Below are 17,923 nucleotides of genomic sequence, written 5' to 3' on the forward strand. Positions count from 1 at the left end.
TGGTTTCTTGAAATAACATAACCTCCCCTCCCCCCCCCCCCCCCAACTGTATGACAACGTGCATGAGCCGAGTTGCCAAGATAGTAGATAGTAGTTCTGTTCAAAGTAAGAATACTTGCACGGTGAAAGAGTGGCCCACACTCTAAGTGCTTACAACGATCACGCGTTAAAAAAAAAAAAATAAACAGTGCATTCACACAAATTTGTAATTAAATTTTCCTGACTTTACCCTGATGTTACCTCACAAAATTTCTACATTTACCTGAGAAATTATACAAAATAATAATTTATCTATATAGCAGTTTTTTTTTTTTTTTAAGAATTAAGAACACTCAGCCTCCATCGTCCCCGTAGATGGCATAGTTCTCTCCTTTACCTTATTTCAAACATAACCTTTGCGTACGCCATTATAGCATGTATGACTATGCAATAAAACATCTGAAAAAAATGCTTCCACAGTCTGGGTGATGGCAGAATGTAGTATGAAATTTCCCCCTCAAAAAACGATAGTTGAGAAATTTCCGTGACTTTTCCAGCATCTAAAGTAAGTTCCCCTAGAAATTCCAACTTCCCTGAATTTTCCATTGATTTCCCCTGACTTTCCAAAATTTGGATTCCCTGAAATACAGATTTGAGCATACGTAAGGGGAAAAAAACACTTCAGTAAAAAAAATGTCAAAAAAATTACAAAACTGTATTTAAAAAAATTGGTTTGATATTTTGTTGTGAGCTGAAATGTTTCATGACTTTAGCAAGTCTCATCCTCAGTTTGCAGTGTTATTAAACTCTCTCTTTACAATGCAAGCTATCAGCCATTAGCGCTGTCCTTGTTTGGAAGTGTGTTATTTTGCCAGATATACGCCATATAGCACAACCGTCTTAGAAACATACAGTGAAAATTTTCTAGAAATTATCTGAAACCATTATATTTTTTTAAAGGGAAATTTGGAATGAGAATTTTGGAAATATGTTTCTTGCTGTAATTCATCGAGAGCATCATCTGATAATATTCCATTTCTTCTTCTAAGGTGACGTAATTGAAAAACCGTATTTGTCAACAAATATTTTATAACATTTAATATTAAATATTTCGGCTCTGTTGATCATGGCACATAATAATTTCATGGGATGCCTCGTTACTGAAAGTGACCGACTGCTACAAATAATTTCTCCTGTGCAATAATAATTGGTGTTTTAGCATAGAATTATTATTATTTTTTCTTTCAGAACGATTAAAAACTGTACTCAGTATACGATATCTTTATGGTCTCATAAAATTTTTTATCAAATTGCACAAAATGTACGGAATAATAAAACTTGTTAACTTCAGGATGGCACACAAACTAACGTTTGTAATGTTGACAAGCCGGGGCAGTATATCAGTCCGCCATTTGCTCTGCAACCGGGAACCCAGCGTCAAGACTCTCTCAGCCAGTCACGGCGCGCTGCATTAAGGGCGCCACACACGATCAGTCCAAACTGACAGTTTAGACTTGACAGTCGGAACTGAACAGCCAGAACTGCCGTGTGTGTGCAAGGACGTTGGACTGAACAGTTTGAACTGATGGACTGACGGATTGATAACTTTCCATCATATCGGACTGTGCTCGAAAGCCCACAGTCAGAACTGCCGTGTGGTGGTATAGACATACCGTCAGTCCAAACTGTCAGTCCAAGCAATCAGTCCATTTAATCAACAGCTGAGCTTCGTAGCAGACGTCTTTGTTTATATAATCTTAGTTTGCTTTAGTTCTAGGGTTGTGTCATAGAAAAGGGAGAGATATAGTTTGTGTTTATTGTGAAATAGATTTATTCCTCTGAAATGGCTTCCTGGTCGAAAGATTTTCTTGCTAATTTTATAGAGTTGTGGCATGAACATGAATGTTTGTGGAACATCAAAAGTAAAGATTACCACAACATTAAAAAGAATACCTAACCACAAGACTGATCGTGTGTGGGGAAAGCTTCAGTTCAGTCTGAACTGAGCGCATGGACTGATCGTGTGTGCAGAGAGCCTCAGTTCATTCCAAACTGTAAGTTCCGACTGAACAGTCCGAACTGATGGTTTGGGCTGACGTGTGTGGGGGGCTTTAGCTCCGAGAGTCAGGCCCCGGCTTATAGAGGAGGCATAGGGGAGGGGGTCGTGTGGTTGAGAGCCCGCTTGGAGGCGGAGAAGTCTGCAGACAAAGGGAACGCTGCAGTGCGAGGGTGACGCGGTGATTGATGCAGCTTGGAAGGGGTGAATTCTCTCTGTCTCTCTCTCTCTGAGAGCTCTCGCAGCTAGACTCCAGCCCGCATCGCAAAACAATCCGCGGTCCCCCCTCCACCCCGCCGGAACTCAACCACCTCCCCCCCCCACCCCAAGTGTAAAAACCTTCCCCTACTGTGCTGCTTTCCCACGGGGCGTCGAGACATCGGCGGGAACTAACTTCGCCCGCATCTCTCGTCTAGTGACTGCGCGCCCCTCGCTCCCCGGGGAGTGTGCACACCCTGTACACAACACACACTGTTCAAGACAGGCATCACTAGAGGCCCCGTCACTCCCGTCTTATTTCTGTCCGTGACTATATTTGACAATGGAGTTGGAGGGGAGGAATAATATCGCTTGCACAAATTTTCTCCAACAAAGTCGGACGAATAACCTAAAATGTTTTGAATCGTGTCACACTATCAAAGTTTATTTTCTTTTTTACTATCTTTAAAAGATTTGTGCAATGGGAGTGCATGACTTGATGTAAGACATACATGTGCTTAGCAATGGCGTATGTCCAAAAGCTTACAAGTTATTTTTTTTTACTACGCCATTAATTACAAACTTTTCAATTTCAAACATAATTTTTAAAATTAAATAATGTGCTGGATGGTAGTTTTGAACTTATGAATTTTGTGCAACTCACATTAATACGGGTTTCATTTATTTCTAATAAGTAATTATACACACATAAATTGCTTTTTACATATATTTATGCGTGCGATATTGATATTAAAATTATTTTAGTTATTTCGCCTTTAAAGGCTTGCTTAACACCCACGTGCTCTACATCAATCCAAAGACTTGTTGTGACAGAAAAGGACATCATTTCCGTTTTCGCTAGAACTGATTTTGATTGGCTGATTGCATCCGACATTCAACATGTTTTAGAAACCACTCTAAATTAAAAATACTTTATGGAAACCTAAGTCATCCAGCTTGTCTAACTTTGTTTGATAAAATATATTGGACGGTGTTGGAAGCGAAAGTTAGACAGCGTGACAGCGCCTAAGGCCATTTGTCTTTCGCGAAAACATATAAAAAATTACGTTCTTTAAATAATTCATGCAATTGAGAGTTTTGATTTGATACAATTTTTTTGTACATACGCCATTTCATGGGTAAAATCCAAGAGCGCAAAAAAAAAAAAAAAAAAAAAAAAAAAACCCAACGAAAACTTAAATTCACAAAGAACAAGCATAAATCAGCTAATGTCGAACAGATGAACTCAGCGTTTGTATGGACAATAATTTGTGTTTATATTGGAGTGAAAGATTTTTGCAGCCAGTAGATGAATATCGTAATCACATGGTAACGAAAGTAAGTACACAGAAAACAATTTTATTGTACTTTAAGAAAAGATTCCTTTGGAAACCAGTTGCTAAGAAATAATTTGTGATACTACAAGAAAACTAAAGTAAAATTTTACAACACAAGTGGAAACGTGGCGGATTTTGCCGTGAGCCGGTGTTTTCTTCGTATGCTCCCAACAGAGCATTATTTCAATGCCCCATCTCAACCTCATTCCATTCCCTCAAGTGTCTACAAATACCTGGTGAACCAATCACAAAAGCTCTTTCACGGACCTCACATGCTAATTTAGTCACAACTTTATTTGTTTATTAATGGCTTTACCTCGTCGTGTAGCACAGAGGACAGCCACGCCGTGATTGGTGGAACTCCTAGCCGCGTCTGCCGCACGATGCACAACGTCGACGACTCCTCATTCATTAAATTCAGTTCATGATTCACTACACGTCAAATCATGTTTGCTATCGTTAGAGACCTGAAAAATTCGCGAATTCATTTCGCGATAGGCTAAAATACAAATAGTTATACCTCAGTGCTGCCTCTGCTATTGGCTCACAACTCACCTGGATGACGCTGGGCCAATGAGAAACACCCAACCAAAGCTTTATGGAATCACAGGCTGCTACGTTGGGACGTCTCACAAGACAGCAGCCAATGAGTGGGTAATATTTGACCGAGTGTATGTAGAACTATGGAGTTCATCCTGCAGGTCATTGAACCCGCGAATTTTTCCTGTCCCTAGCTATCGTATATGTTTAAATTTTATACAGTTTTTAAAACATGCTAATCATTTTTTTTTAATTTTCTTTGTTATTGTTTTTTTTATTTGGGTAAACCTATTTATATGCGTTTTGTTTCATTAGAACGTTACACGCATTTTGAAAACATTTGTGCGATTAATAGGCGGACAAAATGGTATGAGTTTTAAGTTCGTCACGTAAAATAAGTCAATAAGAAAATATGTAGGCCTATATCATTGGTGCATAGACCTTCCGCTACGTTGCAAAATGTTTCAAGCTATCAAAAAAATTATTTACGGACAACGTGAGAAATAACTAACTTTTTAAAGTAAGCATAACTAGATCTCTTTATTCGAGATCTCAGTCAAAACACTATTTTTTAAAATAGTAAATCTCACTAAAATTATTTCAAAGTTATATTTTACAGAGAAATGTTATAGCTAAGGTGTAATGAAGGCCACCTACAAAGTATTATTCTGTTAGTTGAATAAAAGTTTTGGTTCAGGATGGACATATTAGATTTTTCTCCCCCAGATTAAAAATGCATCGAAACACTTGATAGAATATTCAAGAAAAATTTAAAAAAAAATTATCGGGCAAGCATGATATGTACGATATATTTTTTTTCCGACATTGCTTTTTGTTAGGTTAGTACAGTTGAGAGCGTGTCTCAGTGTCATAAACTGTTCAAGGTAATTCATTCACTGTTCAAGGTAAAATATTGGTCATATGCGTGTACAGAAATTCAGTTGGAGTAAAACTTTTGAGCGGTGTACATGAAAGAGGAAGGTGTTTTCATCTACTAAAGGCTTTCAGACTTAAAAAGCGCGAAGGCAAAGTTTCATAAAGTGAACACTCTTCGGATAGATGAAAATAATTAGATGTTCACAAAGTAACGCAGGGACAAGGAGAAATTGTTGGCAATTAATTTTCCGGAATGACGTATACATATATTTACGATAAAGTGCAACATTGTGAAGAGAGCCAGTACGTGTTTGTGCATTTGGGATAATATTGAAGCTTTTTAAATAAAATTTGTAAGAAAACAAATGGTTATCTCGACTTAATGTTTTGTTTAGACTGTAGATAGAGTATTAAATGGTGAAGCGTAGGAATAGGTTCTTTTCCGTCTTACGTAGCATTTGTTAGATTAATAATTTGGGAGGAAGTAGCGTGTTTAACTCTAGTACTGTACTCGTATATAGTCACTTAAGTGATCATCAGGGGGCGTACCAAGCGTATTTGGTGCCAAATGAAATTTTATGGTAGCGAAAAAATCCTGAAATATATTTTGTAGACTTTAATGGTCATAACAAGAAATAATCGCATCTTAAAAGACTTGAGACGATTAGAATAACACCATTTAATTATTTCTACGTTACTAGGAATTTTTGCCGTAAGAATTGTGTCGATGGTTGCCAAATTGTCTGCTAGAATGCGTTGGAACGGGTCGTTACCACAACGCAGAAATACCACAACGCCGAATGTCAAAATTGACCACAACGCCGACAGCTAGAAAACTGCTGTGTACCACAACGCCGAAATAACAACTGAATGAATTTGTGTGTGTTTCCTAAATGTACCTTAACACCTAAATACAACAATCAAACCTAACCTTACCTAACCTAACCTAGCGTAATATAACCTAACCTAACTTAACCTAGTCTATCCTAGCCTAACCTAGCCTAACCAAGTCTAACCTAACCAAGTCTAACCTAACCAAGTCTAACCTAACCAAGTCTAACCTAACCTAGTCTAACCTAACATTTGTAGCAGTCCTGCAATGACATTTTTCGGCGTTAGTGTATTTCGGCGTTGTGGTAATTCGGCGTTGTGGTAATTCGGCGTTGTGGTAATTCGGCGTTGTGGTAATTCGGCGTTGTGGTATTTCGGCGTTGTGGTGCATCCCCCGTTGGAACCCGTTTCTAGCCTTGCGCAGGAGACCGTTTATTTAAAACTGCTGCCGATCTGATCTTCTACTGGGACTCGGTTTGAACACGTTCTGGAATATGGCCCGCGAGTTAGGTTACGGTTGTATCCCAACAGGGCAGTGCTCATTCGATGCCTTAGCCGAACGTCTTGGATGTACATCATGTTCTGTCCCTGCCCGAACACGCCCGAATATTCACCTTCGGCTATACTAACAGAACTAACCGTCCATAGTGTTTTAAAGCGTTTTAATGTAGCTAACATAACCGACCACTTTTAATATTTGAATTCATTTTTCCTGCGCAAAAATAAAACAAATTCCGAGGTTGACCGCAGGTGAATATTCGGGCGTGTTCGGGCAGGGGCAGAACTTGATGTACATCTTAGGCTTCTCCTCGGAATACCTCCCCCAAACGCCCATTGAAATGCAGACAGCGAACTGCGGATAAGACACGCTGCTGGAGCGGCGGCAGCATGTCGGCAGCGAGTAAGAGGAACAGCGTGACAAAACAACAGTTGACAATCGCCAGACCGCGGCGAGACGGGCGAGGCGCAAGGCCGCGGCTGCAGACGGCGACAAGCCGACACGCAACCACGCCCTCACGCTGCGGAGCGTGAACCACGGAGTTGGGAACTGAGCAGTGACGTCACTTTTGAACCTCGCCATCGCCATATTGCTCCGCCCTCAAAAACGTAACGGAAATAGTGCTCGATAATGTCAGTCCTTTTTCGTAGTAAGGACGATTAATTAAATAATCATTCTTTAAGCTTAAAATGCATTTCCCCCCCCCCCCCCCAATCGAGCAAGGATCTAACCAAGGACTTAAATCGATCGAATATATCAGTAACAAAATAGATAATTTTTAAAAATGAATTTTGGAATTTTTCTCGAATGTATAGCTAAATAATTACAGATTTTGAAGAGGGTTAAAAAAAAAAAGGTAGGACGCGATAAAATCCAATATGGCCGCCGGGGTTCAGATCATACTGAACTAGAGGCATACACACCCGAACATGGCCGAATCCTCACGAATGACAAGCCAACAAGCCATTAAGCCATATTCTCATAAGAAATACAATGCACCAGAATCGGCTACTATACACTACTAAGTCTGATGATGGTTAATAAGTATGAATTAGAATCTCCGACGTTAGAGACAGTCACGTTTATAAAAAAAGACATTTAAAACAGTTTCCACGATGCAAACACTATACTTCAACCAATGTTATTGGCGTCTAAGCAATACGGCGCAACAATTAGCTAAAGGGAAGGGGGGAAGAACGATTTCACAGTCACCATGTAATCATGCCGACGTGGCCACACCCTAGTGAAAACAAGGGGATTGACGACAGCAAAATGGGGGTAAGAGCTTACAAGCATTAACTACCCTACTCCCAATACACGTTAATTTGAGGATAAAAGTATGAGTATTGAAAACCATAACTTCAGTTTTAGTTTCAGGCATACGCCTGCACAGTTGCATGTGGCGGTCATGCTTATTTCATTGCTACCAAAATAATTCAACACTGTCAAAAAAAAATTTCCAAAGTACAATAGTTTGCAATTATACTCAAACTAGCTGCCCGACCCGGCTTCGCACGGCTATACTAATGGAAAAAAAATAAGCCACATCTCCCATTTACAGTAATGATAAATAAACAAAATGAAAATTTATTACAATGCTGTATAATGTACCGGAGAGAAAATGAATAGCACCGATGGTTTCCCGACTCGTGCACGCAACGTACAACTGATGTACCCGTACTTCGCTACGGCAGTCTACAGGCAGATCACTAGAGACCCGGAAATTTCGCGGATTCTTCTGGCTTCAGGATAGAATTCAAAGTTATAGGTGTGCTCGACCCATGTTTACTTTTCCATTGGTTGATTTCTTAGCGAGAACATTTTTATCCTTGTTATTTGGCACTACCTGATTCGCTTACTGCTCTCCCAGCTGGGCATCATTGGCTGACGGTCGTAGACGGGCGTGTCCAAACAACTGCGTGCCAATCATGAACACAGTGCGAGAGTGTGAAGGTTTGCATTCTAGCTTGTGACTAAATGAATCCGCGAAATTTCCGGGTCTCTACAGATCACTCTTGCGCCGCTCATTATACATGCCCCTCCTTGTGGGTACGTCACTGCCGCGCGATGCCCGTCGCCATGGAGACGCAGAAGGCATGAACAATGCAAAATCCTGTTCTCATGCAGACAAAGTACCCACTGTTGCCTGGTTTTAACCACCCATGGGATCTAATTTTCGGAAAATGTCATCCTGCGTAACATAGGAACATTACTATAACGTTTTATGTCTGTAAAAAAATATATATACTTGAAAAAAAAGGGCAATAAAAAAAACAAAATAAACACAGAGAGAGGAAAAAAAACAATAGTTTAGGTTTGCGATTTAAAATGATAAAAAGTATTTAAATACTAATTGAACTCTTATGAGGGTACTGATTGCTTCGTTGTTAATATCACACGGGTGTTTTTTACTTGTATGGGAAAATTAAGAATGATAAGGCATCTAGTGCGTGGCAACAATGTTAATAGGCAGTAGGAAATAAACTTCTAGCGCCTGCGGCATTGTCAACACACTTCGTACGTGTACTGCATGTTGTATCTAACCCCCTCCAACGCATTTTATTCTGAATTGGACTTTTAGTAAGGATCCCTAATGTTATTGATAATATAATATAGCCTATAGCCATCCTCGATAAATGTACTATCCAACACTGAAATAATTTTTCAAATCGGACCAGTGGTTCCTGAGATTAGAGCGTTCAAACAAACAAACTCTTCAGCTTTATAATATTAGTATAGATACGTCACACGTTAACACGCCAACACGTTAACACGCCATTCCATAGAACATGAACTATACTAATAATGTCTGTAAAATTTATGTTATTTTATTTAAGTCATCATTTTTTTAAGAAATTTTCTGAGTTTTATTTATGTTCAAAAGTAAATTTCTGATGTTGGCGCGTCTCAACCGCACAGATGTTCCGCATATTCAGTTTATGCCCCTGCGTGGCGCGCGGCAGAGAAAGTAGTTCGGCGTTGCCCCGAGCTACAAGGTGGGTGGGTGGCGGGGGGGGGGGGGGAGAGATGGAGGGGCGCTCACCTGGCCAGGGAAGGATCAATGTCTGCCTCGGGCAGGCCTAATGCCTCCCACCCCCTCCCCACCCCCCTGCCGCATCTCATCGACCGACACAGTGGCGCATCCATCCTTGCGTGTGTGTGTGTTCTGCTCTCGAACACGGTCCGCTATATGTCGCGGGTTCCATCGGGCAGCAAAGACTTGGAGCGTTCATACTAGAGACCGGAAAAATTCGCGAATTCATTTCGCGACAGCCTGAAATTCAAATAGTTATACCTCAGTGCTGCCTCTGCTATTGGCTCACAACTCACCTGGATGACGCTGGGCCAATGAGAAACACCCGACCAAAGCTTTATAAGAATCACAGGCTGCTACGTTGGGACGTCTCACAAGACAGCAGCCAATGAGTGGGTGACATTTGCCCGAGTGTACGTAGAACTATGGGGTTAATCCTACAGGTCATTAAACACGCGAATTTTTCCGGTCCTTAGTTCATAGGTAGGCGACCGGAAAAATTTCGAAGAATTCGATGAACTTCAGGATGACTGCACGCTCGCACGAATAAAGCTGGTTTATTATTCGGCTGCTGACTAGGGAGTCGTCTCTCAACTGATTGATAGGCCCGTCATTCGATACCTCTTTGGTTGGGGGTGTGTGTCTCATTGGCCCAGAGTCTGCATACGAAAAGTGAGCCAATAGCAAAATCAATAAATAAATCCGTAATTTTTTTTTTCGGTCTCTGGTTGTACAGAATGAGTTTGAATTCCACCGACAAATTTCTGCTGCGTGTTGATCCCATCATAATAAATTGAAAACACGTATACGACTCGCGATCTTATAGACTGGTATATATGAAGTCGGAGCGAAACAATTTTATATTGCAAATAATAGAGAGACAATTTAAGATTAGTGGTGCAGCTTTTTTTTCCCCACGTAAATGTACAAATGTACAACTATCTGTAATTTTACATGATTATTATTGTTCCATTTACGAAAACAAATTACAGTGTATATACAAGCAAGTTGTGTCCAGCCTGACGAGAAATGACACCGCGAAAACAATCGTACACATATATATGCACATACACATACTTATATACATATTTATGCATATACAAATATATGCATATACATTCATATAAACAAATATATATTCATATACATAATTATACATATACACATATAAGCATGCACATAAATAAGTATGTACACATATAAGTTACGAGAGCTTTGTACGTGTGCAACCTGGTGTTTTTTTTCCCCTTCAAAACCTAACATATTGTAAGTGTAGGTACTGGATTGGAGAGGCCTGGGTTAGGGAAGAAGACTGTAAGTGCGTCTCAGGCCGAAACCTATACGCCTTATCATTAGAGACCTGTAAAATTCGCGATTTCAAATCCCTAAAGGATAGACTCCATGATCCTCTATGCACTCGTGCAAATTACATCTGCTGATTGGTTACCGACTCGTAACACCTGTTGACTGGAATGATCGTGATTCGCTAATTCTTCTGTTAAAGATTTTTCATTGGCCCAGAGTCCTCCAGATAAACTGTGGCCCAATCACTGAAGCAAAATAATGTCGAAAGTATTTGGACTCTGTCCTATCGCGAAATGAATCCGCGAATTTTACAGGTCTCTACTTATCGTGCATCGTGTGCTTTAATCGGGGATTGGCCAGCCACGGCAGCATCTAGACAGGTTGGGCCCAGGGTCATGCGGGGTGCAGTGTGGCACGCAGTAAGAGCGCAGGGTCGGCACGGGACACACAGACCTGCGCCGGGCAGGAAAGCGTCTGGCGCGAGTTGTTCGGCCGCTTGGTCCCGAGGCTCGCACTAGGTTTGTATCCGCATCCGGACCCCGGTACCACCGAGAGCTGCTGGGACGAACCAGCGAGCCTCCGTCGCCGTTCCGACAGCCGCGAGGGAGGGCAGGATGTTCGTTCCTCGGTTCATTTCGCGATGCCGCGGCGACCCGCGACGAATTCGCGTTGGCGGAAAAAGAAAAACCGAACGGCGCGTCTGCGAGCAAAGAGGAACCCCTCCCCCCTCCTCAACAAATCACTCCATCGATATCAGCCTCATGCATAATGCAATAAGGAAGTGGGGGTTTCTTGTTGATTGCCAATCCGGCGTCTCCAAGGGCGTAGGGAGTGCCAGCCTATCCCACCCCCTCTCCCCCCCCCCCCCACGTCCAAAACCCACACGACAGCCCCCTAAAGCGCACATGAAATGCAAAAATATTTATTACGGACCGCCTTTCCACGCGCCCTTACCTGGGGGGAGGGGGTAGAAGGAACTGTTGCCACTGACGGAAGTCAAAATCTGGGGACGGAAAAATTTAGCGGATTCATTAGGCGACGGGGAAGAATTCAAAAATTTTACGCTGAAGACTCGGTCAAGCACGCTGTGTTGATTGGGTTTCGTTCTTCTTTTTTTTCGTCATTGCTTTTATTTAAAAAGCTATTTCTAAAATCTTAACCTGATAGCACACACTAGCATTTGTTCTTACGCCAAAAAATATTTTCAACAGATATTCACTTAGCGTATTATCCTGGGTGTCAGATGTTCGCGCAAGAGAAGATGATAATTACGACTTGCACGCATTTTTACACACTAAGTGAATATCTGTTTAAAAAAATTGTGGCAGAAGAGCCAAGAGCCAAGAGCCTTAAGATGAGCCTCCAACACTGGGGCCTTAAGTTGTTCTGCGTGTCATCGAGAATACCTAGAGTTTAGTTTCGCCTGCGGGTCGTTGAAGCAACGAGACTTTCCAAGTCCCTAGAATTACATCATAATTCTGTTATTTCCTTTGGTTACACTAATCTAAAAAAAAAAAAAACTCCGAATAAAATTTTCTGATTTAGATGAAAACTTATATATTTCTCACGTACCTAATTGATTGAACTAAAAATGTTCTTATACCGGCAGTTACCCAGCACGTAATAGCTAATCGGAAAATGAGACATTCAAAAACACGGCTGCTACAGATAAGTAGAAATAGACGCTTCACATACGGGCTCAAATTGATTCGCAAGATGATTGCGCTTGGGGGTAGCAGACAAAGAGTCATCTTATAGCATGAAATAAGCAGAAAACTTTATAATATTTATAAGGTTTTCTTCTTAAACCTTTGTTTTGGGGTTATTGTCATCATGTCCGTTTCGCAGTTACGATTGGCCACACGGCGAAGGGGCGTGGCTACACATGTAAAGTGCACAGGCATGCCCACGGGCTGTAGAAAATGCCGCACCCTCCACTCACTCACTAAGTGCTGTATCAGCTCCTGCAGCCAAGGGCGTACGCAGGGCGGGAGATAGTCCCCCCCCCCCAAAAACCCACACACTCAGAGAAAAAAATGTTATGTACACTTATAAAAAAGATTCATTTAGTAACCAGGTGCCAAGAAATCGTTTCTAATACTACAAGAAAGACATAGTAACTTTGTACAACTCATGGATACGGTTATTTTTACACATATTAAAAACGTTTTTCAAGATAATACCGGGTAGTTTTTACGCAAATTGGCGCATTTTATATTTTTATCGGTGTTTCATTCAAGCATTTTTTTCTAAAGTATGGAAAATATAATATCCAATAATATAACTTTAATTTGAGTTGTATCATGCTTATTATGTGAACAGATTAATACTGCGAAATCTATTCAGGGAAAGGTTTACAAATAAAAACTGTTCGAGGTACTGGGACAACACAAAAAAACACAAATGCCCGGGAATGAGTTCGAACCCAATTTTACTGCGAAATTTTTTTTTTGTAGCCGTACAGTAAGTTTACGTGCGTGTTTGTTCCATTTACAAGAAACAATTTCACGCAGAAATGCGCCCCGCCTGGAGGACTGAGACGGGGGGACGCACCACAACGCCAAAATGCCGAATTGACCACAACGCCGACAGATAGAAAACTGCTGTGTACCACAACGCCGAAAACTGTCATTGCAGGACTGCCACAAAGGTTAGGTTAGGTTAGACTAGGTTAGGTTAGACTAGGTTAGGCTAGGCTAGGATAGGCTAGGTTAAGTTAGGTTATATTACGCTAGGTTAGGTTATGTTAGGTAAGGTTAGGTTTGATTATGGTATTTCGGCGTTAAGAAGGTACGGCGTTGTGGTATTTCGGCGTCGTGGTGACGACCCGACTGCCGGCTGCCGGAGATGACGGACCCCGGAGGGAAACTGGAGCAGAGACACCGCCGCCTGCTGACGTCACCACACCGGAGGTTGGCGCACCTGAGCAGGGGCCCGTCTGGACGGCTTCCTGGCGCGTCCCGCCGCAGGGCTGCCAACCGCTCCGACCATCACTGCCGTCCGCCACTTCCGCTCCGCCAACAACCTCTATCTCGATCCTCATCGGCTCCCCGGGTCTTCGCAACACACGTGCATGCATGCTCCGTCCTGGACTGATGCTGCCCATCGCGACAGAGCGACGAGCGCTAAGCGAATATAAAATAAATAATAATCCTAGCCGATCACGTTCAACGTGTCTTTCACTTCGGCGCAGCCTAAATTCACGGACGGTATGTATGTATATATGTATGTATATAATATCGCGTTTCTGAAATAAGTGTGAGAATTTTGTTTCATAAAATGGTTATTACACTGTTGCATTGGTAATACTGTTATTATACGTGCATTTTCTTTAAAGGTTTTTTTGTTTGTTATGTTTGAAATATTTTTTGCGAGAACTTTTTGCCATCTTGGATTATGATGTCACAGCTGCCACCTTGCGATCTGGCATCACATTCACTTTCTTCAACTCTGATTTTTAGTTCGCCATTTTCGTCTGCTGGAGACCACCATCTTGTTATTGTACAACCATTCACCACCTCTCCTCCCCTTCCCCAGGACAATGTACGATCGAGTGACGCGAGGTAAGGGGCCTAGCCTAGCGCCAGTGAAGAGTAGGAACTGCGGAACTTGACAGGCATTGAGTCACTTGAGTATAAACGTTTTTTAAGTGCCAGTGATTAGTGATCGGACACATTTAAGCACAATTATTTATTATTAATGTAAATATTAGTAATTAACTAATTAATAAAACTGTAATAAAACGTAACCCTACTTATTTGCCCTCCACGAATTCTTACGCTTTTCGTAAACAGACATCACACGGATATCTTACGTAGTTTTCAAATAGCGTTGTTTTCCCTGGATCGCTGCACACCGTACGTATGCCCGGGTAGGCAGGGGGCTTACTAAAAGTCTCCTAGTTATCCAGACAAACTGTGAGCCAACATCTGAAGTAATACACATGTTTGTGTATTAAAACCTATTGCGAAATTATAAATATTAAACGAACCTTCGCCATTGCAAGAATCATTCAAACAAAAATTATCGCGAAATCAATGCGGGAAATTTTTTCCGGTCCCTGGACATTGAATCTCGTTTTGAAATGCAATCGTTTAAATTATTAACGCAGCTCTTCAAACACCGCTTTATTATCGGTCCTTTGTGAACCTGGTCAAAAAGCGTTAGTTAAAAATAATAAAATCAGCGCTAGCATTGTCACTTGGTCGTTGGTTGAAATTACTGTTCGTTGAATGCTCATACAAAGTGTAAAAAAAAAAATAAAAATCGAGGCTCCACGCACCTGCTCGTCAAACATGATCATACGTGATTTAACACTTTGAACAACTATAATAATATTTAAAAAAAAGGAACACTGGGTGATGTGGCGGCGAAATTAATTACTTTTTTTATAATAGATATGAACAAACTTTTAGAGCGTTTTAGCTGGGAGATAAAAGAGAATAACATGTCGTTTAGCTCGTGAATAGAAACCACGTAGTCACCATGGAAAGGGACAAAGTGAAAATGTTTATCTCTAGACGATAATACATACACTGAAAACATGAACATGCTTAGCTTGGAGCGTTTAACTGACTTGAAAGTAATGTAAAAAAAAAAAAAAAGGAGAGTTTTTTGCTGTTCACTATTTTTTTTTTATGGAAACAAATTGAAACGAGTCCAGCTGACGAGCAAGTCTGGCTCCCGCCAAGAGGGTTCGATTCTTGACGGTTTATGCTGAGCTCGCAACGGCGCGACGCCACACCAGAACATCGCGTTACTGTGAACATACGCTGATAACCCGCGCGACAAACAAAAACAAAAAGATTGTATACAACATGTATTTTTGCCCATGCATACGCACCAAACATACGGCAGCCATAAATGCTAGAGGTTTTTTTCAAACGATTTTTTTTTTTGGGCTGTTCCATAAGGGTTCCTAAACCATCCATCCGACTGCGCGATAAAACTTCGCAAACTTGACCTTCGAAACACGGGAAAGGTCACTGTATACACGATATTTCGAAAAACCACTCCCGTTCTCACCCCTTAAACAGAACTTTGACGCTACTTGATGAAAGTTTGTTCACTTGGCATTCAAAATACATAAGACGAAAAGTATTGTAAATAATTTATTTATTAAAAAAAAGTCAATGTCCGTATGAATGTCTAAAACTCCTAAAACCAAATTGTTGTATTTTTATCAAAAATTAGCACACTTTGCGTTTAAATTAAGGGGGAAATTGCTGTCTTCCAACTGGTTTAGAAAATAGGGTAATTAAAAAAACCTCCTTCCACTTCTTAATGAAAATTTCCACATATAACATTAAAAACAAGAAGAAATTAGTGTTCAACATATAACTTAGAAAAAATTAAGATCACTGCCTACGTGAGATTTAAAAAAACACCCCATTCCCCTTTTTCATCCCATAAAGCATAAAGTTGGTACATAGAAATAAAATTAAGCATGTTAGAAACAAAAGAAAGTGGTTTTATCTGATTTCCAAATAGCCAGCCTCTTCGTCCTGTTCACACGAAGATTCAGAACCACCTCGTCCCAGTTCCCTGGGTACTGATATTTATTTATGAAATTTTGCACACTTGGCGTTAAAATTAAGAGGAAGATAACTGTTGATGTCCCGATTACAAAAATTCTCATCCTCCTGTGTACATGGGATTATAAAAAATCTACCTCCGTTTACCTTTCCCACCTCTTAAACGCATAGATATAAGAATATATATATGTAAATAAAATTACTGTTAAACCTATCCTTTTTCATAGCTAAACGAAGTTCAGAAATAACTTTAAGCGGATTTTTGGTTTTCCTTGGAGACATTTTTTTAACAGTTCACGTACGAAACAAAAAAGGAATTTAACGTCAAAATCCAATTTAAGAAAAAGAAAATAACTGAAAATTAAATGACGAAAAACAACTCACATTTCCTTTTCCTACTCACACTGCCTACATCCGATATACACACACATATATATGTATATATACATATATATACACAAACATACATACATACATACATACACACACACACCCCGAGTTCAGCCCGGTCAAAGCCGGGTACTTCAACTAGTTCAATTATAAAAATCACTGTGCGTTGAACCAATTTCAAAATTCCACAGACAAATTCGGTAAAGAAAACCTTAAAAATATAACAATAATAATTGACTCACATATGCGCCAATTTTACTCATTTCGAAAACAAATTTCAGACAACAGTAGCGCTGAACCAGCGACGCCATGGAAATAAAAAACATTTCGAAATGGAGTGTGTTTCGTCCGCTCTTTTTCTCGCGCTGACGGCATAGCCTAGCTGTGTCGAATGTGATTGGCTGTAACTTCACGTAGCCGTCGTTGTGATTCCAGCATCATTCGCAGACGTGAATCATGATACTTTGTGATTCCCGGGTGTCTACAAATACCTAGTGAACCAATTTTAATACTTATTTTTTAAACCCTTTAACAAATTTTTAAGTTATTTATTTGTGTGATTTTTAAATTTAAATACATAACCAAAATTAAACATGAGCAAATGCAATACAATATTTAATTTGATTAGCAGGAACATACAGACTCTTAAGTTAAAAACGCAAGACCATTATCAGAGATAAATTTCCACATTTGACTATAATCTGCCCACAGTAAAAAACATTTGTACTTTTTAAAAGGAAAATACTTGGAAACTCAGTAGCAACTGAGTTTATACGGAATATACTTTTAGAAGTACAATAAAAATGTTTACAGTGAAATGAGGCGTCAAAAAAACAAAATGTAAATTAGCAAATTAAAATTTTGTGACTTCAAACAACGTTACTGTTTATTTAAGGATTTTATTTTTCTCGTGACTTTCGTGAGGTACCAAAACCTTTTGTAGCATTATATGTCAGTATTTTTTTAATTATTTTACCTACTAGCCGAAGTAGGCCTACCTGGCATTGCCCGGGCTAAACACATCATAATGCAAGGAACATCACTAACGAGTTTCAAGTATGTTGGGCATTCACTTGAAAAACGGGAAATTGTGATTTTAAAGTCCCCTTGTCGGCACAATCTCGGGGCATCAAGCCCATGCATCAGAAAAACTGGGACGCCCATCTTCAACTTAATTTTGTGGGAAGCCAGGTAACGCCCTGTAGGTACTGCGCGCGACTCGGAACTATTCAGAGCGATCGATAAGCTGTAACCCCTTATCAGCGTGCGCTGATAAGGAACTCTGAATTACCATTTTAAAATATTTTAAAAGAAATAAATATAAGACTTTAATAAAATAATTTA

General features: G+C 40.3%; 1 protein-coding gene across 1 annotated transcript in view; it reads right to left on the minus strand.

Moving 5' to 3' along the window:
- Nucleotides 1-17,923, minus strand: part of LOC134532042 (glypican-5) — a 415,253-nt gene that overhangs the window by 305,725 nt on the left and 91,605 nt on the right. The gene's annotated exons all lie outside the window — the stretch shown is intronic.

Source organism: Bacillus rossius, chromosome 5 (assembly GCF_032445375.1).
Source record: "Bacillus rossius redtenbacheri isolate Brsri chromosome 5, Brsri_v3, whole genome shotgun sequence".
Taxonomy (NCBI): Eukaryota; Metazoa; Arthropoda; class Insecta; order Phasmatodea; family Bacillidae; genus Bacillus; species Bacillus rossius.